Source organism: Lolium rigidum, chromosome 6 (genome assembly GCF_022539505.1).
Source record: "Lolium rigidum isolate FL_2022 chromosome 6, APGP_CSIRO_Lrig_0.1, whole genome shotgun sequence".
Taxonomy (NCBI): domain Eukaryota; kingdom Viridiplantae; phylum Streptophyta; class Magnoliopsida; order Poales; family Poaceae; genus Lolium; species Lolium rigidum.
In genome coordinates this window covers 295,466,431-295,488,186 of record NC_061513.1, presented here as the reverse complement: position 1 = coordinate 295,488,186, position 21,756 = coordinate 295,466,431, and the positions used below count along the sequence as shown (strand labels likewise).

The window sequence follows — 21,756 nt, the reverse complement described above, 5'->3', positions numbered from 1 at the left end:
TGAAAAATGTTCGGTTTTGAAAAAAAAGTATTTAGATTTCAAAATTGTTTAGATCTAAAAAAAATGTTTTGATTAAAAAATGTTCGGATTTGAAAGTCGTTCAAATCTGAAAACAAATATTTAGATTTGATAATTGTTTGGATTTCTAAAATATGTTTAGATTAAAAAAATGTTTGAATTGAAAATCATTCAAATTTGGAAAAAAATTGTTCTAGATTTGAAAATTGTTTAGATCTGAAAAAATAGATTTGAAAATTGTTCGGATCTAGACAAAAGGTTTAGACAAAAAAAACATGCTCGGATTTGAAAATCATTCAAATCTGAAAAAAATGATTTAGATTTGAAATATGTTCGGATTTGAAAACTTTTCGGGTTTGAAAACTGTTTAAATCTGAACATTTTTTTCAAATCCATTTTTTTTAAAAAATTTAAACAGTTTCTAGAACTGAAATTTTCAAAATTTAACTAGTTTCAAATCTTAGTATTTTCTAGTTTAAACATTTTCATAATTTTAGCATTTTTCCAAATTTGAATAGTTTTTAAATTTAAATATTTATTCAAAATCTGAATAGTTTCAAAATAAAAATCACTAGTAAACGGGAAGATAACACGATACGATCCAAGGATTCACTCGCTGGTGTAGCTTCGCGTGTGCTGACCCGAATATAGCGATTCTAGATGAGTTAAATGGGCCCGGCCCAGGTTGTGTTTCCTTCAGGCGATGGGGTCCCAATCGCATCGCTTAAAGCGACATATAGGAGCACCCTCCCATTAGACCATACGGGATTGAGTAGGATTTTTTTTTTGAGAAACACAGTACAAACACAGACGCTTACATACACACGTATACACTCACCCCTATGAACGCACACATGCACACGCTACCCTATGAGCACCTTTAAAAGACTGAGACGGCGGATCGGATCTTAAAATGGACAAAGTCACCATAGGCGTCTCGCCATCGACGGGAACGTTGTCTCCCTTTGAATGAATATTCCGTCTTTATAAGACACACAGATGTTAAACCTGAGGTTTGAACTTTGGTGGGCTGGGGTATAACCATCCTCCTAACCACCCAACATCATGTTGGTTCTCTCAGTAGGACAATTCTTTAACTTAATAGTTAGCTAATAACTACCATGCCTTCAATTACCAAAAAAGAATAAGGATTTATCTAGACCAAATCAGAAGTGATAGCTAGTAGTCCTACTCGTAGCAGATAAACCAAGAGAGCAAGTGTGGAGTAGCCATTTTCGGCTAACGGGGCAGAACATTGTCGGCTCGGCAAACATTATTCTTCTACCACGACAGATTCACAATCCAGAGGTACAATGAAGGGATGATTTTGCCGATTTCCTCATGCATCCTAATCCTATGAAACATAGTTCCATTTGGCATTTTCTTGAGATTCTGATAAGGGGGCTATTTTCTATTGGTTTATCATGAAGAATGGAAGAAGAAATCTTGTTTTTGGACTCCATATAGCTTGCATATGAGTTGGTGGACTTTGCACAGAATGTTGTTTGGATTTGTGGGATGAAAGCGTAGACAAAAACATGGGTATATATGGACGCTAGGAATTTCCATGGTATTATTATACCATGTGCCACATCCGGTGTTTGGGTCTAGTTATGCAATGAATGGGGATTAATATCCCCGATAAACGTTAGGACACATTTTGTTAAACAATTATAAAGATACCACTCCCTAGAGGTCGACCTCCAGGAAGATCTCAGATCGCTGTGGGCTCGACATGTGGCGGCACTGGAGACTGCCTGCAAAGGATAGTATGGTCGTGTACGGATAGGCTACCAAGAACATGCTGATTCGTAAATACATGGCCATACCATGTTAGAGTGCGTATCCCAATAAGAAATACAGATTCCAATATAATTATCTAAATTATGAAAGGGTATGGAGCGATCTGAACCGCTGATGTGTTTAGAGGTGTACAAAACCGTAAATGGTAACAAGTATAATATTTTGTATTATTATTAATGCACGTACATTTTAAATTTCATGTGAGGTAGCACTGGAGCATCACTTGTCAAGACGACGAAGATGGCAGATGGCACACGCTCTTGGTTCCATCGAATATACTTTCCCTAACTCTTCTTTATGTTACCAAGTACTGCTGCTAATTTAAACTTGTGACACAATTTAAAACTGGTTGACGTTGTGTGTGTTGTGAATCAAACGTCATTTTTCCGCTCATCACCAACCTGCATGTGTTCTTAATTGAGGGGCGACGAACATTGGTAATCAGTCGCATGCCAATGTCGTTCAACCACTGCCAAATATCGCTAAACAATCTGCTACGCGCTGCCAGTAAGAGTGTATCACTCGCGTGCCTTTTCCCTCCCGCTGCTAAAAAGAGCAGTCCTGTGAGCTGGATGCAGTCCGCTATGTGCCCCTATAGTTTTTTTTCTACTAGTGCATGGGTGACCAATTTGAGATCCGACCATGGTTGTTGATGCACCATCTCCGACGATTTTTGCTCTTTCCATGGTGCATCTCAAAACTTTTTTTCTTGTTTTTGACGCCATCTAGCACCACGGAATAGGGAAACGTCGCGCATAGTGGTCCGAGACATGGTGCATGACTAATTCTTGGGTGCGCTGGCCAAGTCAACACAAAACGCACCCCCGCGGACTGTAGGGCCTAGATGGCAGCGTCTCTAGCGCTATTTTTTTTATCGCGCCCTCTCGTTCACATTCTCCGATCGAGCCGTTTATACTGCTGGCTCATGGGTCCCGCATACCATCCTCTCTGAACGATAAATGTTTCCTTTGTTGCATTTTTTTACCCCTAATTTATGCTGCTCTTCTTGGCATCCTCTTGCTGGCGGCGACCGTGGCATCGTGCCACCCTGGTGACCTCCACGCCGGAGTTTGCCGGCAACCTTAGAGGAGGTGGTGTCCTCCTCCGCGCTGCTTGGTCGGGCGCCTTGTGTTGCGGCTAGGATGGTGTGGGCTGCGACCGCGCAAGCAGCCGCGTCACGATGTTGTGGCTCCCCAGTCGTGGCCTCGTGGGCCTCATCATAGGAGCATCCTTGGCCGGCCTCACGCAGCTCAAGTCGCTTAACCTTGCCAACAACATCTTGTTCGGCACCATCCCATCATGGATTAGTGAACTTGGCCACCTTTGCCACTTAGATCTCTCACATACTTGCACGAGAACTCCGGTACGTCTCTTGAGGCGATAAGGAGGCGATTCATTTTTCCGGCAGCCTCCCATCGGTGCCGCCGGCCTGCCCCAATTCTATGTCCTTCGGGTCATGGAGACGGGGTGGATCTCGGTCCGCGTCAGCGGCAGGGCTTCGTTTTTTGGTTTTAGGGTCAAGGTTTGGTGTGGCGGCGCTCAGGTGGTGATGGCGGCGTCTTCTCCAATAAAGTCTCCCCGTCTTCAGCCCCATCTCGACGGTAACGTCGAGAAGCTTGTGGGAGTGGTGTGGTTCTCGAGCACTTCTTCTGGCTGGGGGATCTCTGGATCTCCATGGAGCTTCATCGTCGGTTATTCTTTCTTCTTTGTCTCCGGGACGGATGTGGTCTTATTGACCCGTTCGGCGACTTCCCATCCGCAACCAACAACGTTAGGCCGACTCAGAGAGGAGCGGCAGCGGCGGCGTGCCGTCGACACGATTTGGAGGTTGAAGACGAAGGGGGTCTCAAGAATATCGTTGTAACTTTCGTTTTTGTTGTTTTTGTTGGGGTGTTTTGTACTGTTCGATGTTTCTCTTAATGCCAGGGTTCTATTCACACAAAAAAAATCTCTCACATACTTCATGGATTGGCGAGTTACCCAAGAGTTTGCACATATTGCTCAAAGGGCTCACCACCATTGGTCGTTCACTGGGTAACACTACAGGAATCGCACGAGGTGCCGACGGCCGTGTCATACGCCGACGGCCAAACATCGGGGCCGTCGGCGTACGGGCCGGCCAGCCCAGCTCCTCGGCTCACCCCTCGGCGTAGTGAAGCCGTCGGCGTAGCCAGGCATACGCCGACGGTGGCACTCGGCGTATGCCTGCCCCTCGGCGTATCCCCGCGTAGACAGCCCAGCCCAACCGTGCCCTAACGTCCCTCTAACGACGTCAAGCCTACGCCGAGGGCCACCGTCGGTGTAGCGCATGTCCATTTTTTTTTCTTCTCCTCCCTGCCGGATGATGTCACACTCGAAGTCTATGCCGAGGGCCACCGTCGGCATAACCGCGCTGTTTTTCTTTTTCCCGCCCGATTTCCTGCCAAACTTTCCCACTCTTTCTCTCCCGCCCTTTTCTCTTCTGCCAAGTTTTTCCCGTCGTTTGTCTCCCGCATAGTGCATCACCAAAAAGGAAAAAGTCCATTGCTAACCCTAACCCTAACCCTAGGGGTAGATTTGCATGGTCCCCGCCGTAGGGTTTATTTTTTATTTTTTCCTCTCTTATATTACTTTATATTATGTTTGTATTATTTATGTACTAGTATGAATTATGTAAAAAATGGTTCTATTTTTTAAGAATTGGTAGATGGCATATGTAGGTCCCACGAGTGACGCTCTTCGCAGACGGGTCAACCGGAGCCACTAGGCCCAACATTTGCTATTGATGTACATATGGGTAGATGTGCGGGGTCCCCGCCCTACGGTTTCCCTAACCCTAACTCTAACCCTAGCTCTAACCCTAACCCTAACTCTAACCCTAACCCTAACCCTAGGGTTTCCACATACATTGCTAACCCTAACTCTAACCCTAACCCTAACCCTAGGGGTAGATCTGCGGGGTCCCCGCCCTAGGGTTTCCCAAGATACAGATCATCGGAGCGTCGGAATTGTTGGAAAACTTGCATCTGCCCCTAACATATATGTACAAGTGTGATGTAAGGTTTGGCTAACCTTGCATGTACCCGGCGTTGACGATTTCCGCATACATGGGCTAGCACTTGGTGAAATGCAGGATCTGTATGTGGAAACTCCCGCCACGGCTCAAACAGAGCCTATTTTATGGTAAAGTATGCCCAACCTATGGTTTCCATGTACATATGTCCTAAACAAACCAAAGCAAGTAAAAAAGTCCATTGGTAAACCCTCACACGGAGAAAGCTATAGGGGTAGATCTGCGGGGTCCCCGCCCTAGGGTTTTTCAAGATACAGACCATCGGATCGTCGGAATCGCCGGAAAACTTGCATATGCCCATAAAATATGTGTACAAGTGTGATGTAAGGTTTGGCTAACATATATGTACAAGTGTGACGCGTCATTTTATGTGCTAAATGTTTACCGTTTCGCGCGTTGGCGGACGGGTGCACGCGCGCGCCCGGTACGGCCATACCGCATGTCCCGGCGGCCCCGTTTTGCACAATTGGCAAAGCAAACGGAGCCAAAAATTCGAGCGGAGCCGCGTGGCGTCATTTTATGAGTCCTAGTAACCACCGCAAAAGACGGAACTCGGGATACGGCAATTATCTTGGAAAACCCTTCACGAACGGGGCTATCTCGTCCGGAGTTCTATGGCTTTTAGGGGAAATGAGTAGGAAACGGCCCGTTTCACCACATAGTTTGTCGGAACGAGGCCATATTTGGCACGTGCGTGGGCCTTAGGATGGGAAGCAAGGCCCCGGTCGCGGATTTCCAATCCGAACCACGGGCGACGGTTTTTCCATTTTCGGGGTGCCGGAAGGGCTTTTTTTGTGGAAGCGGCTACATGGTGCGCATTTCGAGTATCGCGCGGGACCTCCGCGCAGCGGTAGGATACCTCCTATGCACCACCTATCACATGCCATATGCGCGCGGAAGCCATCCGGGAATCCCACCCGCTTCTCGCGGTGCCCCGCCGAATCCGCCGGAAACCGACCGGATTTGAACCGGGGCGACACTTTCCTTCGCTCAATAAATGGAGGGAAAAATGTTTTTAGGTCTAGGACGCGTCATTTTATGTGCTAAATGTTTTCCGTTTCGCGCGTTGGCGGACGGGTGCACGCGCGCGCCCGGTACGGCCATACCGCATGTCCCGCGGCCCCGTTTTGCGCAGTTGGCAAAGCAAACGGAGCCAAAAAATCGAGCGGAGCCGCGTGGCGTCATTTTATGTGTCCTGGTAACCACTGCAAAAGACGGAACTGGGATACGGCAATTATCTTGGAGAACCCTTCACGAACAGTGCTATCTCGTCCGGAGTTCTATGGCTTTTAGGGGAAATGAGTAGGAAACGGCCCGTTTCACCACATAGTTTGTCGGAACGAGGCCATATTTGGCACGTGCGTGGGCCTTAGGATGGGAAGCAAGGCCCCGGTCGCGGATTTCCAATCCGAACCACGGCGACGGTTTTTCCATTTTTGGGGTGCCGAAGGGCTTTTTTTTGTGAAGCGGCCTACATGGTGCGCATTTCAGTATCGCGCGGGACCTCCGCGCAGCGGTAGGATACCTCCTACGCACCACCTATCACATGCCATATGCGCGCGGAAGCCATCTGGGAATCCCACCCGCTTCCTGCGGTGCCCGCCGAATCCGCTGAAAACTGACCGGATTTGAACTGGGGCGACACTTTCCTTCGCTCAATAAATGGTGGGAAAAATGTTTTTAGGTCTAGGACGCGTCATTTTATGTGCTAAATGTTTTCCGTTTCGCGCGTTGGCGGACGGGTGCACGCGCGCGCCCGTACGGCCATACCGCATGTCCCGGCGGCCCCGTTTTGCGCAGCTTGGCAAAGCAAACGGAGCCAAAAATCGAGCGGAGCCGCGTGGCGTCATTTTATGTGTCCTAGTAACCACTTCAAAAGACGGAACCGGGATACGGCAATTATCTTGGAAAACCCTTCACGAACGATGGCTATCTCGTCCGGAGTTCTATGGCTTTTAGGGGAAATGAGTAGGAAACGGCCCGTGTCACCACATAGTTTGTCGGAACGAGGCCATATTTGGCACGTGCGTGGGCCATAGGATGGGAAGCAAGGCCCCGGTCGCGGATTTCCAATCCGAACCACGGGCGACGGTTTTTCCATTTTCGGGGTGCCGGAAGGGCTTTTTTTTATGAAGCAGCTACATGGTGCGCATTTCAGTATCGCGCGGGACCTCCACGCAGCGGTAGGATACCTCCTACGCACCACCTATCACATGCCATATGCGCGTGGAAGCCATCAGGGAATCCCACCCGCTTCCTACGGTGCCCCGCCGAATCCGCTGGAAACTGACCGGATTTGAACTGGGGCGACACTTTCCTTCGCTCAATAAATGGAGGGAAAAATGTTTTTAGGTCTAGGACGCGTCATTTTATGTGCTAAATGTTTTCCGTTTCGCGCGTTGGCGGACGGGTGCACGCGCGCGCCCGGTACGGCCATACCGCATGTCCCGGCGGCCCCGTTTTGCGCAGCTTGGCAAAGCAAACGGAGCCAAAAAATCGAGCGGAGCCGCGTGGCGTCATTTTATGTGTCCTAGTAACCACCGCAAAAGACGGAACCGGGATACGGCAATTATCTTGGAGAACCCTTCACGAACGGGGCTATCTCGTCCGGAGTTCTATGGCTTTTAGGGGAAATGAGTAGGAAACGGCCCGTTTCACCACATAGTTTGTCGGAACGAGGCCATATTTGGCACGTGCGTGGGCCTTAGGATGGGAAGCAAGGCCCTGGTCGCGGATTTCCAATCCGAACCACGGGCGACGGTTTTTCCATTTTTGGGGTGCCGGAAGGGCTTTTTTTTGTGAAGCAACTACATGGTGCGCATTTCAGTATCGCGCGGGACCTCCGCGCAGCGGTAGGATACCTCCTACGCACCACCTATCACATGCCATATGCGCGCGGAAGCCATCTGGGGAATCCCACCCGCTTCCTGCGGTGCCCGCCGAATCCGCTGAAAACTGACCGGATTTGAACTGGGGCGACACTTTCCTTCGCTCAATAAATGGTGGGAAAAATGTTTTTAGGTCTAGGACGCGTCATTTTATGTGCTAAATGTTTTCCGTTTCGCGCGTTGGCGGACGGGTGCATGCGCGCGCCCGGTACGGCCATACCGCATGTCCCGGCGGCCCCGTTTTGCGCAGCTTGGCAAAGCAAACGGAGCCAAAAAATCGAGCGGAGCCGCGTGGCGTCATTTTATGTGTCCTAGTAACCACTTCAAAAGACGGAACTGGGATACGGCAATTATCTTGGAAAACCCTTCACGAACAGGGCTATCTCGTCCGGAGTTCTATGGCTTTTAGGGGAAATGAGTAGGAAACGGCCCGTGTCACCACATAGTTTGTCGGAACGAGGCCATATTTGGCACGTGCGTGGGCCTTAGGATGGGAAGCAAGGCCCCGGTCGCGGATTTCCAATCCGAACCACGGGCGATGGTTTTTCCATTTTCGGGGTGCCGGAAGGGCTTTTTTTTATGAAGCAGCTACATGGTGCGCATTTCAGTATCGCGCGGGACCTCCGCGCAGCGGTAGGATACCTCCTACGCACCACCTATCACATGCCATATGCGCGTGGAAGCCATCTGGGAATCCCACCCGCTTCCTGCGGTGCCCCGCCAAATCCGCTGGAAACTGACCGGATTTGAACTGGGGCGACACTTTCCTTCGCTCAATAAATGGAGGGAAAAATGTTTTTAGGTCTAGGACGCGTCATTTTATGTGCTAAATGTTTTCCGTTTCGCGCGTTGGCGGACGGGTGCACGCGCGCGCCCGGTACGGCCATACCGCATGTCCCGGCGGCCCCGTTTTGCGCGGTTGGCAAAGCAAACGGAGCCAAAAAATCGAGCGGAGCCACGTGGCGTCATTTTATGTGTCCTAGTAACCACCGCAAAAGACGGAACCGGGATACGGCAATTATCTTGGAGAACCCTTCACGAACGGTGGCTATCTCGTCCGGAGTTCTATGGCTTTTAGGGGAAATGAGTAGGAAACGGCCCGTTTCACCACATAGTTTGCTCGGAACGAGGCCATATTTGGCACGTGCGTGGGCCTTAGGATGGGAAGCAAGGCCCCGGTCGCGGATTTCCAATCCGAACCACGGCCGACGGTTTTTCCATTTTCGGGGTGTCTGGAAGGGCTTTTTTTTGTGAAGCGGCTACATGGTGCGCATTTCAGTATCGCGCGGGACCTCCGCGCAGCGGTAGGATACCTCCTACGCACCACCTATCACATGCCATATGCGCGCGGAAGCCATCCGGGAATCCCACCCGCTCCCGCGGTGCCCCGCCGAATCCGCCGGAAACCGACCGGATTTGAACCGGGGCGACACTTTCCTTCGCTCAATAAATGGAGGGAAAAATGTTTTTAGGTCTAGGACGCGTCATTTTATGTGCTAAATTTTTTCCGTTTCGCGCGTTGGCGGACGGGTGCACGCGCGCGCCCGGTACGGCCATACCGCATGTCCCGGCGGCCCCGTTTTGCGCAGTTGGCAAAGCAAACGGAGCCAAAAATCGAGCGGAGCCGCGTGGCGTCATTTTATGTGTCCTAGTAACCACCGCAAAAGACGGAACTGGGATACGGCAATTATCTTGGAAAACCCTTCACGAACAGGGCTATCTCGTCCGGAGTTCTATGGCTTTTAGGGGAAATGAGTAGGAAACGGCCCGTTTCACCATATAGTTTGTCGGAACGAGGCCATATTTGGCACGTGCGTGGGCCTTAGTATGGGAAGCAAGGCCCCGGTCGCGGATTTCCAATCCAAACCACGGGCGACGGTTTTTCCATTTTCGGGGTGCCGGAAGGGCTTTTTTTGTGAAGCGGCTACATGGTGCGCATTTCAGTATCGCGCGGGACCTCCGCGCAGCGGTAGGATACCTCCTACGCACCACCTATCACATGCCATATGCGCGCGGAAGCCCTCTGGGAATCCCACCCGCTTCCTGCGGTGCCCCGCCGAATCCGCTGGAAACTAACCGGATTTGAACTGGGGCGACACTTTCCTTCGCTCAATAAATGGAGGGAAAAATGTTTTTAGGTCTAGGACGCGTCATTTTATGTGCTAAATGTTTTCCGTTTCGTGCGTTGGCGGACGGGTGCACGCGCGCGCCCGGACGGCCATACCGCATGTCCCGCGGCCCCGTTTTGCGCAGTTGGCAAAGCAAACGGAGCCAAACAATCGAGCGGGGCCGCGTGGCGTCATTTTATGTGTCCTGGTAACCACTGCAAAAGACGGAACCGGGATACGGCAATTATCTTGGAAAACCCTTCACGAACAGTGGCTATCTCGTCCGGAGTTCTATGGCTTTTAGGAGAAATGAGTAGGAAACGGCCCGTTTCACCACATAGTTTGTCGAACGAGGCCATATTTGGCACGTGCGTGGGCCTTAGGATGGGGAAGCAAGGCCCCGGTCGCGGATTTCCAATCCGAACCACGGGCGACGGTTTTTCCATTTTCGGGTGCCGGAAGGGCTTTTTTTTGTGAAGCAGCTACATGGTGCGCATTTCAGTATCGCGCGGGACCTCCGCGCAGCGGTAGGATACCTCCTACGCACCACCTATCACATGCCATATGCGCGCGGAAGCCATCGGGGAATCCCACCCGCTTCCTACGGTGCCCCGCCGAATCCGCTGGAAACTGACCGGATTTGAACTGGGGCGACACTTTCCTTCGCTCAATAAATGGAGGGAAAAATGTTTTTAGGTCTAGGACGCGTCATTTTATGTGCTAAATGTTTTCCGTTTCGCGCGTTGGCGGACGGGTGCACGCGCGCGCCCGGTACGGCCATACCGCATGTCCCGGCGGCCCCGTTTTTGCGCAGTTGGCAAAGCAAACGGAGCCAAAAAATCGAGCGGAGCCGCGTGGCGTCATTTTATGTGTCCTAGTAACCATTGCAAAAGACGGAACTGGGATACGGCAATTATCTTGGAGAACCCTTCACGAACAGGGCTATCTCGTCCGGAGTTCTATGGCTTTTAGGGGAAATGAGTAGGAAACGGCCCGTTTCACCACTTAGTTTGTCGAACGAGGCCATATTTGGCACGTGCGTGGGCCTTAGGATGGGAAGCAAGGCCCCGGTCGCGGATTTCCAATCCGAACCACGGCGACGGTTTTTCCATTTTCGGGGTGCCGGAAGGGCTTTTTTTTGTGAAGCGGCCTACATGGTGCGCATTTCAGTATCGCGCGGGACCTCCGCGCAGCGGTAGGATACCTCCTACGCACCACCTATCACATGCCATATGCGCGCGGAAGCCATCTGGGAATCCCACCCGCTTCCTGCGGTGCCCCGCCGAATCCGTTGGAAACTGACCGGATTTGAACTGGGGCGACACTTTCCTTCGCTCAATAAATGGAGGGAAAAATGTTTTTAGGTTTAGGACGCGTCATTTTATGTGCTAAATGTTTTCTGTTTCGCGCGTTGGCGGACGGGTGCACGCGCGCGCCCGGTACGGCCATACCGCATGTCCCGGCGGCCCCGTTTTGCGCGAGACCACCCGCGCGCCCGATAGACATGTCCTATGACCTAAAAAATGTAGTACCAATATATTATACTATATTATACTATATTGGTACTACTTATTCAATTAATATACTATATTATAATAATAATTGAGAGTAGAAAAAATGAAAAATTGAAAAAAAAATGTGGATATGCCGAGGGCAGCCGTCGGCATAGCCTGGCCCTCGGCATAGCTAGGGATCGGGATCTGGGAAAAACACACCTGGTCGGCCACCTCTAGCACGCGTTTTCCCACTCCCGCTCAGGTTCTTCCCACTCCCGCTCGCGCCCAAGTCCCGCCGCCGCCGCCTCCTGCCCGACGCCGCCGCCTCCTGCCCGACGCCGCCGCCACCTGCCGCTCGCGCCGACGCCGCTGCCACCTGCCGCTCGCGCCGACGCCGCCACCTACCGCTCGCGCCGCCCGCCGCCGCCGCCCCCCCCCCCCGAGCTGCCGCCGCCGCCCTCCTCCTCCTCACCTGAGCCCCGCGCCGCCGCCCTCTCCTCCTCACCCGAGCCGCCGCCCGAGCCCCGCGCCCTCCTCCTCGTTTCGACCCGAGCCCCGCGCCCTCCTCTCGTCCCCAACCTCGCCCCGTGCCCTCCTCCCGGCGCCGCCCACCTCCTTGCCCCGGCCCGGCCCTCCTCCCGTCGCCGGCCTCCTCCTCGCGCCGCCCTCCTCCACCTCGCACCCCTGCCCAGTACCCGGCCTGCACATGGTAAGCTAGGTTAGCCCCTGTTTTTTTTTTCATTTTTGTTATGCTTTAATTGTTGTATTAGAAATTTGACGCTGTTTGTAGAGCAGTACTAGCTACATTGACTGCATGGCTGCAATAACTTGGTGGTTTAGATCTGATTGGGTACACTTTTGTCTTCTCCAAAGTCGAATAGTACTTAGACTGCCCACATATGCAGCGCAGTAGCAGCCTCCAAATTCTGCAGCTTGAGTGTTTATTACTGAATTTGAAACCTATTGCATAAGTTCTCTGTTTATTTTGCTAGTGCTTGCTACTGTTTGTTATTTGGTACTGCTTTTCTATCCAATTAATTTGTGGATGAAGTCCAATTGTTTGGGAAATTAAGTGAGGTTTTCTCCAAACTCCAATTACTGGACTTGCTCTAAGACACAAATATTGTCCAATTGCTGTCAAATTATCGGGATATGATGCGCCGCTGTTTGTAGTTTATTTGTTCAGTTGCTAGTTTGTGAATTTGTCATCTTTTGGTATGTAGATTCTATGTTTCTATTCCACTAACGCTGACCCCGAATGCGGATTTGTAATAGGCTATGCCGTGACCGCCTCGTCGTGAGCACCCCGGCGTGACGCGCTCTCGACGGTCGCCGACATCGACGGTCGGTTGTTCGACTACTTCCTCTACAGCCGAGGGTGAGCAAAATTTCCAACTTCTTCTCCGCATTTTATTTATGTCACTAGATTCATTTTCCAAGTCAAGTTGCGTCACCTAGGTGTCACTTCCCGTCCTCAAGCGTTACGCGGATAAATATGCATTAGTGGTCGGCATATTTTCAACCGTAACGCTTGCGGCATTTACGAGACAGTCGGCGGATCCGTAGTTGGGTACGTTCTCCATGCTGCTCCGGTCCGAGTCAGGATTTCGGCAGCGCCTCACCGTTGTTCTCCGGATGCACATCCTCTTGTCTTTTTGGCGAGACGTGTATCGGGAGAGCAGCGGGGAGGTGCCGCCGAAATTTTGACTCGTACCGGGTAAAGCATGGAGAACGTACTCAATCTACGGATCCGGCGGCTGCTAGGAGCCCACCTAGTAGAGATGTAGGTTGATGCATTCGTTTTGCCTCGTTAAAAAAATTAAAATATGATGCATTTTCCTATTTGATATAAATGCTATGCTTGTCGTTTGGCTTCCAATAGAGCAGAGGATGGCCGATAATGGATGGATGTACACCGGCCGTGTTAGTGCGACTAATAAAACGAGATGAGTGGATAAGGAAGACTTGGCATTTAGTGAAGGAGTTGGCGCGTGGTACAAAACGTAAGGTTCAGCCACTTTGCCCGTGCAATCGTTGCTTGAAGCATCACCGTCGTGGAAAGGATGACATGTTTAAACACCTTCCGCAATATGGGTATATGCCTCGTTACGTCACGCAGATCGACTTTGATGAGCACGAACGTGACAGCAGGTGAGGTGATGCGGCAGCGGCTCAATGGCAATGAGTACGATGGGGTTAGGGACTTTCTAGATGATCTTGTCGATGCCCACATGCCGCAGTCGCCACCTTCACGGGAGGAACCGCCGTAACCGGAGGAACCTCCGTAACCGGAGGAACCAGAGCCAGCCGCGAAGGCCTTCTATGATATGATAGCCGCCGCTAAGACGCCTCCGTACGATGGCGCCGAGATTTCTCGCTCGATGCCATCTCCCAATGTCTAGCCGACAAGACCCGGTACAACACCACCCGTGACGGCTTCGAAGCAAGTCTGAAAACAACCGGTAACATGTTGCTCAAAGGGCATTGTCTCGCCTAAAAGCCCGCACGAGACGAGGCAACTCATGTCGGCGCTCAACATGGATTATCAAAGGATAGACTGTTGTGAAAAAGGCCGTGTTCTCTTCTGGAAACAAGCTTTGCGGAGGACAAGTACTCGTCCCATTTGTAAGGCCTCTAGGTATGAAGAGGTAACGGGAAAGGATGGTCGGGTGAGGCGATCAAAGATCGCAAAGTCGATTCTTCGGTATCTCCCATTCATAAAAAGAATCCAGCGGCTTTACTTGACCGAGGAGACCGCCAAACGGATGACGTGGCACAAGATGGGGACTCGAATAAAGGACAATCGAGGGCGGACGAAGATGGGACATCCATCCGATGGCAATGCATGGAAGAACTTTGATAGAAAATACCCCCATAGGGCAGCAAATGCTCGGAATGTCGAATTGCGATAGCTACGTGATGGCTTCAATACATATGGTATGTCGACTGCCACTTACAGTTGTTGGCCCGTGTTTGTAATTCCGCTCAATCTCCCTCCCGGAGTCCTAATGACGAGGAAGACCATGTTTCTGTCGTTGATCATTCCAGGGCCCCATTACCCGGGGAAGAACTTGAGTGTCTACATGCAGCCGATTGTGGATGATTTGAACCACTCTTGGCACCACGGGACGTTGATGTACGACCGAGCATCGAAGACAAACTTCTGCATGAAAGTTTGGCTGCGATGATACCATGCATGACATGCCCGGGTACGCCCTAACATGCGGATGGTGTACAGCTGGTAAATGGCCATGCCCGGTGTGCGAGCATCGACTTGAGTTCCTTTGGCTAAATAAGGTTCGCAAGTATGTTGCGTTTGACACGAATCGGCAAGTACCTCAAACGGAGGCATCCGTTCGTAGAAGACAAAAAGAACTTCAAGAAAGGCAAAGTTGTGCATGAAGTAACGAGAGGTGCCAAAGTTCGATGGTATAGCCGTTGATGCCGAGCTACGTGCTCTCGTGCCAGCGGCATCGGAAGCTGGCCATCAATTTGAGGGATATGGTGTAACGCACAACCGGACTCACGAGGCAGCCTTAACGAAGCTCGAGTATTACAAGGACCTCGAACTTCCCCATAACATCGATGTGATGCACACCGTAAAGAATGTCGCGGAGTCCTTATTTCACACGTGCCTAAACATTCCCGGGAAGTCAAAGGATAATTTCAAGGCTAGAGTCGATGTTGAGAAGCTCGTGATAGGAAGAAATTACACATGCAACGTCCTACCGGCCGTCGAAAGAATTGGTTCAAGCCGCACGCCGACTTCTGCCTTGATTCCATCCAAAAGAAGGAGGCATTCAAGTGGCTAAAATACGTTGTGATGTTCCCTGATGGTTATTGTTCGAATATGAGCAAGGGAGTCAATCTTTCGATGGGAAAAGTCACCGGGCTCAAGAGTCACGACTATCATATATGGATTGAGCGGCTGATGCCGGTGATGCTTCGAGGGTATCTCCCCTGGCGAGTGCTCGCGGAGTTGAGCCATTTCTTCCGCATGCTCTGTGCTAAGCAGATATGTCCTAAGGTTATTGAGAAGCTGCAAGTTCAAGTGCCGGAGTTGCTATGCAATTTGGAGATGATCTTTCCGCCAGGCTTCTTTACTCCGATGGCACATCTCATTGTGCACCTCGCAAACGAGGCACTCTTGGGTGGCCTAGTGCAGTTTCGGTGGCAGTTTTGTATTGAGAGAGAGTTCAAGTATAATCGGAAGATAACTGGAAACAAAGCCAAGATTGAAGCATGCATAGCTGAGGCAACGTGCCTTCGGGAGATGGCAGATGCCGCAACAACGTACTATCCTGATGAAGTTCCCACTCGCATAACCCGGTCTCTCGTTACAATGTCGACGTGCCCATGAATGACCCCAAGCTTCAACTATTCCAATGTCCCGGTGGCAAGGCTGGTAAAGGACAAAAATATAGATTGGAGAGGGAAGAGAAGGATTGCATAATGCTCTATGTGCTTATGAACATGAAGGAAGTGGTGGGGGGGGAGGGGGACGACGACGATGGCGGTCACGATTTCATTAGGTAACATGGTGTAATGCTTATTGTATCTAGTTTCGATCACCTACACTCAACTCGGTCTAATGCTTATTGTATCCTTTCAGCGAATTCACGGATGAACAAGTGGTGGCTTCCGCGCGATCCCACGGGCGCGGAGTTGGACACTCTACCGAAAGAGGGTGCTCCCGAAGTAAAAATAAACTTTGTGTCTTGGTTCATGAAAAAAGTAATGTCTAAGTCTGTCCCTCTTACCTACCAATATGTGACTTGTCCCCGTTATTCCACGTAACTAATGCACACAACAAATTTGAACCGTGCTTGTAGGGAGCTGATGCAAACGTTGAGATGACAGATGAGTTGAGATGTGTTTCCCAAGGTTGTAACCGTGACGTCATGAAGTATGAGAAGTATGACGTGAATGGGTTTCGATTCCATACAGAGACACACCAGAAGGGCCGGCGAATCCAAAAACGATAAATACCGGTGTCTTCACTAAAGGATCCGATACCTTTGATTACTACGGGAGGTTAGAGAATGTATACGAGCTGACCTTCAATCGTACAAACAAACAACTCAATCTCGTTGTGTTCAAGTGTCATTGGTTCGACCCAAGAGGTGGACAGAGAATTACCAAGTCCATTGGGTTAGTTGAAGTTAAGCCTTCCACCACCTATACCGGAGCCGATGTCTATATTGTTGCTCACCAAGCCAAGCAAGTTTATTATTTGCCGTACCCATGCCAGAAAGCGGCCCTCAACGTCCGGGAAGTCGTGTTCCAGGTATCGCCACATGGTAACCTACCGATTCCCTCCGAGGACGATTACAACAACATTGACCCCGTAACATACGAGGGAATTTTCTATCAAGAGGAAGAGGACTTCGGGCACTTTGAGTTAGAATGTGTTCTTGAAGAGGACCTCGGGAACGATGCGAAAACTCGTGGTGAGTCGGTGGTGGATCTAAAGGACATAGATATGCTCGAGAAGTTACAAGTGGAAGATGATAGCGATGATGAGCCTCCACCTGTCTATCAAGATCCAACTTACTACTCAAAAGATAGTGATAGTGATAGTGATAGTGGCAAGGAGAAACAAAATGAGATTGACGATGAGATTGATGACGGCTGGTGAGGGTCTTTTATGTGTTTATATTTCAACATGCTTCTTATTTGTTTAGTATCTTTATGCTTAGTATTTATATTTTTTTCAACATGCTTCTTTATTGTTTAGTATCTTTATGCTTAGTATTTATATATTTTTGAACATGCTTCTTAATTGTTTAGTGTCTTTATGCTTACTATTTATATATTTTTCAACATGCTTCTTAATTGTTTTCTCTTTCTCAATGCAGGTGATTGAACAATATGAGCGGCGGCAAGGAGGACTCGTCGAGCTTGCTTAAGAAGATGCAACAACGCAAGAACAATGTTAGAAGGAGTGAGAGGGCACCGCGTCGCAATCCGCGTTACGAGGACGGCGCGGGAGGAGGAGGAGGACGAGGACGTGGACGAGGTGGTAGAGCTGGAGGTGGCTTGGGAGGAGGTGGAGGTGGAGGTGGAGGTGGCTGGGGAGTACCGGACTTTGAGCCACCACCCTCGGCTTCAGGCGACGTTGCTTCCGGGTTCTTTTTGGAGGGGCCGTCTAGAGAGGGAGGCGGAGACGGAGTCTAGAGCCGAGGAGGACTCTAGCCGCGGGTTTGAGACTCCGGAGGAGGATGGGCGGCCGAAGCCACCGAAGATTCGTGGGGAAGCGAGAGTCCCCGACGAGAGGAAGGAGCCTAAGACCCATGAGGCGAAGACCCTTATTATTCCCGCTGGCCCCGAGTAAGTGTACTAATTTGGCAATTTCGATTTTCATGTACTAATGTTTGATTTTCATGTGCTAATGTTTGATTTTCATGTGCAGCAATTGGACATTTCCTCCGGGGTCAAGGGGCGCCCGCCTAGCAAGCATGATTGGAGCTTTGCTTAGGAAGTTCTGGCCGGGCAAGTACTATCCCTCGAGCATCGTCCCAGCTCGGCGAGAAGAAGCTAGCCACTACTTGGACGGACTACGAGAGTGCCCCTGGCGTAGGCTTCCCGACGGCTGCTGAGGTCGTGATGAGAAAGTTTTGGGTAAGACATATTTTCTCGAGCTTCGTTCATATTTGATGACCCCAATGTTCTAACTCATGAATCTCACAATTGTTTTTTGCATGATTGAAGTGTTTTTATCGTGTGGCACCCGAGGTTGAGGAGACGGCCGCGAACAGGACTTTGCGGGCGACTTGTGAGAGGTTGACACCGCAGGTGTGGTACAACCAAAGGATCACGTCCGCGGGTCACTTCTGGGCAGAGAGAGGCGAGAGGGTCCATAAGCCGGACATTGTCGGTAAGAATGCTAAGGCCGAGTACGAGATGACGGTGGAGGACTACATGTCGGTGAGTAAAATGTCAATGAGATTCTACATTACTACTAAGTTGCAATTGCATTAGATTGAGTTGAGTATTGCATTTTCAGGTTATCCCCGATTGGGCCGAGCCGCATGCCGAGGCATGGGAGGAGATGGTTAGGACGAGGTGGCTCAAGATGGACGAGGACTTTGCAGCCGTGGCGAGGCGGAACGCGGAGAACCGAGGCGACGGTGGCACACACTGTGGGGGAAACCTCAGCTACGAGCGCTACAAGGAGAAGACGGTATGTATACATTTTATTTTCCGTCATGTTCAAAGTTGGTACTCACAACATTTCCTTTCGCGATGCAGAGGGCGGCGTTAGGACCCGAGGAGGAGATGTCTGACCTCGAGATATACAACAAGATGCGGCTTAAGAAGCCCGATCTCTCGCAGCCTCAGCCCTCGCTCCCTGAGTACTTCAGCACCTACGCCGAGGACGTCGAGAACTACTGCGCGATGGTGAGGCATCGTCACCCGGAGGTGGATGACCCCATGAGCGCGGAGGTCGACGAGGAGTCGTTGGTCCTATCGTCCGGAGGGTTGCCGCATGGCCGTCTCGCCATGCTGAACAAGGCCGTCAAGCATACCCTCACCACGACCTTCACGCGTCTCAAGGCGGGACTCACCAAGGACAGCCCCCTCTCCCGCCTCGTCGCCGGGCTCGGCAACAACCCGCATACGACGTAAGTTTCCCTCATTTCCATCCTCTTTCCGACTTTCGTTCATACATTGCTAAGTGCTAACGAGACATGAATTTGTGAAATTGTAGCTCGACTTCGAGGCGGCCTACGTGGCCGCTCATCAAGAATATCGGGTGGCCTTCAACCAGCACCAGCAGCAGTTCATGGAGTACATGGCATATATACATGTAAGTTCCAACCTTTGTTTTCGCAAATGATGACAAGTCCCACTTTCCCCTAGTTTGATGCTTCATTTCTGCAAAGATCGACATGTAAACTATCTTGCAGGCGTCGATGGTGGCCAATCAAACTGGACAGACAGTGGATTTAGGGCCGATGCCTCCCTTTCCGGGGCCGGTGCCAAACATGCCATCGAAGGAAAATTTTGCTGCGGAGTACTATGGGAGAACAACGGTAAGTTCTTCGCCAAACCGAATACTACGGCTTTCCTTTGCCTCGCAAATTGCTAACATCTCGGGAACATGTGTGTAGGGAACGGGATGTTCCGGAAATCAGGGTGGTGGGAGGGAGATCACACCGGTTCATCATGGTGGTCCTTCTCCCGGTGCTACTCCCGGTACTTCTCCCGGTACTTCTCCCGGTCCTTCTCCCGGTGGTTCTTCCGCAGCTTCTACTGGAAGGTATCGGCCCGGGCCGGTGTTTAGCGGGGACGAGCTCCTCTAGTTGTCCCATGTATCTTATGCACACTATGGCACCATGCATGTATGCACACTATGGCACTATGTATGCATCCTATGTCACTATGACACTATGTATGCAACCTATGGCACTATGACACTATGTATGCACTTGATGTTATATGTATTTGCACTTCATGCCTATGAATTTCATGTGAATTACATGTGCTTGTGTATCCTGCCAAATCTGGAAAATTTGCGAAACAGCAGGAAATCGAGCAATTGCACCAAATGGCACATGCTACGCCGACGGCTTCCCCCTCGGGGTAGCGTCGACATGCTACGCCAGGTATGCCCAGGGCGCGCCACGCGTCCAAAACGGACAAAATGCACATCACTACGCCGACGGTTAGCCCCTCGGCGTACCGTGCGCTCGCCCAGGTCGCGCCACGCGTCCAAAATGGACCAAAAGGCACACCGCTACGCCGACAGTGAGCCCCTCGGCGTACCGAGCGCCAGGGTCACCCAGGTCGCGCCACGCGTCCACGTACGCCGACGGGCCGGCCCTCGGCGTATCGAGCGCCAGGGTCGCCCAGGTGGCGCCACGCGTCCACGAACGCCGAAGGTGTGGCCCTCGGCGTAGCCGTAACGGCCGTCACCTTGACGGTGCCGGTTAGCGACCTGCGCCAACGGCCACTACGCCGACGGGTGGGGCCAGCCGTCGGCCCACTCCGTCTACGCCGACGGGCGGCGCTACGCCGAGGGCCACGTGGCATGTGCCGAGGCCCACCTTCCCCGAGGAGCTACGCCGAGGGGCCCCGTCGGCGTAGTGTACGCCGAGGGCCAGTAGGTGCTACGCCGAGGGCCGTAGGCCGTCGGCATATTGCCGGATTCCTGTAGTGTAAGCCTTTCACTAACATGCCATTACATGTGAAGCGTAACCAAGGAACACTCGACGAAGAACAAAATATAATAACTAGGAGCAACAATACTGTCAGATCTAGGATCAACAATGTTGTTTCTGGGAACGATAACACTGTCATATCCGGGAACAACAACGTTGTGTCTGGGAGCCACAACACTGTCGAATTTGGGGGTGACAATGTCGTAAGTGGTAGCAACCATGTCGTATCTGGGAACCACCATGTCGTAACTGACGACAGAAATGCCATATCCGGGGACCACAACACTGTATCTGGAACCCAAAATACCGTATCCGGGAACCACCAGATCGTATCTGGGAGCCACAGTACCGTATCCGGGAACCACAATACGGTATCTGGGAGAAACAATTCCGTATATGGGAACAACAATATTGTATCTGGGAGCAACCATGTTGTATATGGGAACAACAAAGTCGTGACAGGAGGTTAATAATTTGTCACTAGATTGTTTCCATGCATCTTCTCAGTTCAGTGTAGCTCACGATCACTTGGTGGGGCCAATCACGTTATGTAACTTCATGTAAGCATCATTTTTCGTGATTTTAATAAAACTTCCCTACAGATATCTTGCATATATACATGCTGACCTGAATACCTATGGGGGATTGCAGCTGCTGTAGACCAAGCGTGTTTGCTTATCTACAAATTTTCATCGTGGATGTCTAAATGTGGTGATTATTTCGTGTCTGCTATTCTCTGCGATGTGTGATGCTTTATTATCCCGACTGAGCTGTGGTTCACATGGTGGATTATAACTGATTAATGCCAGCTAGCTATACACTTCTCCTGTGCAAGTGTCAATGTTACATGCACGAATGTCGAATTCCTGGATGAAGGAGATGGATCAAAACAGCAGAGATTAGTACAAACAAATATGTACCATACATCTGACTTGATCTAATGGACGTGTTCAGCCCACTATGGTGGTGCATCGCTGTAATAGGGAAAGGATAAATACTCCCGTAAAGTCCTCAGTCGAGGCGACGAAGGAGAGAACACTGAAACGGAATTCTGAAATCCCTAGCCTCCCGTGCTTCTGTCAACTCCCAAATCCCCTAATTCCCTCTTCAATCCCCTTTCACCTTGTATCAGCCGAGTGTGTTCATAACACATACAACGGGTCCATGTAGACTCCAGGCCCATTGACATGCTGCACAGCTGCATATACTAAACAGAAGCTCAAGTTC

The 21,756-nt window shown here is 50.8% G+C and overlaps 1 pseudogene; it reads left to right on the top strand.

Moving 5' to 3' along the window:
• The first annotated feature begins 2,815 nt into the window (after positions 1-2,815).
• Positions 2,816-21,020, top strand: LOC124664411 (annotated as a pseudogene).
• The last annotated feature ends 736 nt before the right edge of the window (positions 21,021-21,756 follow it).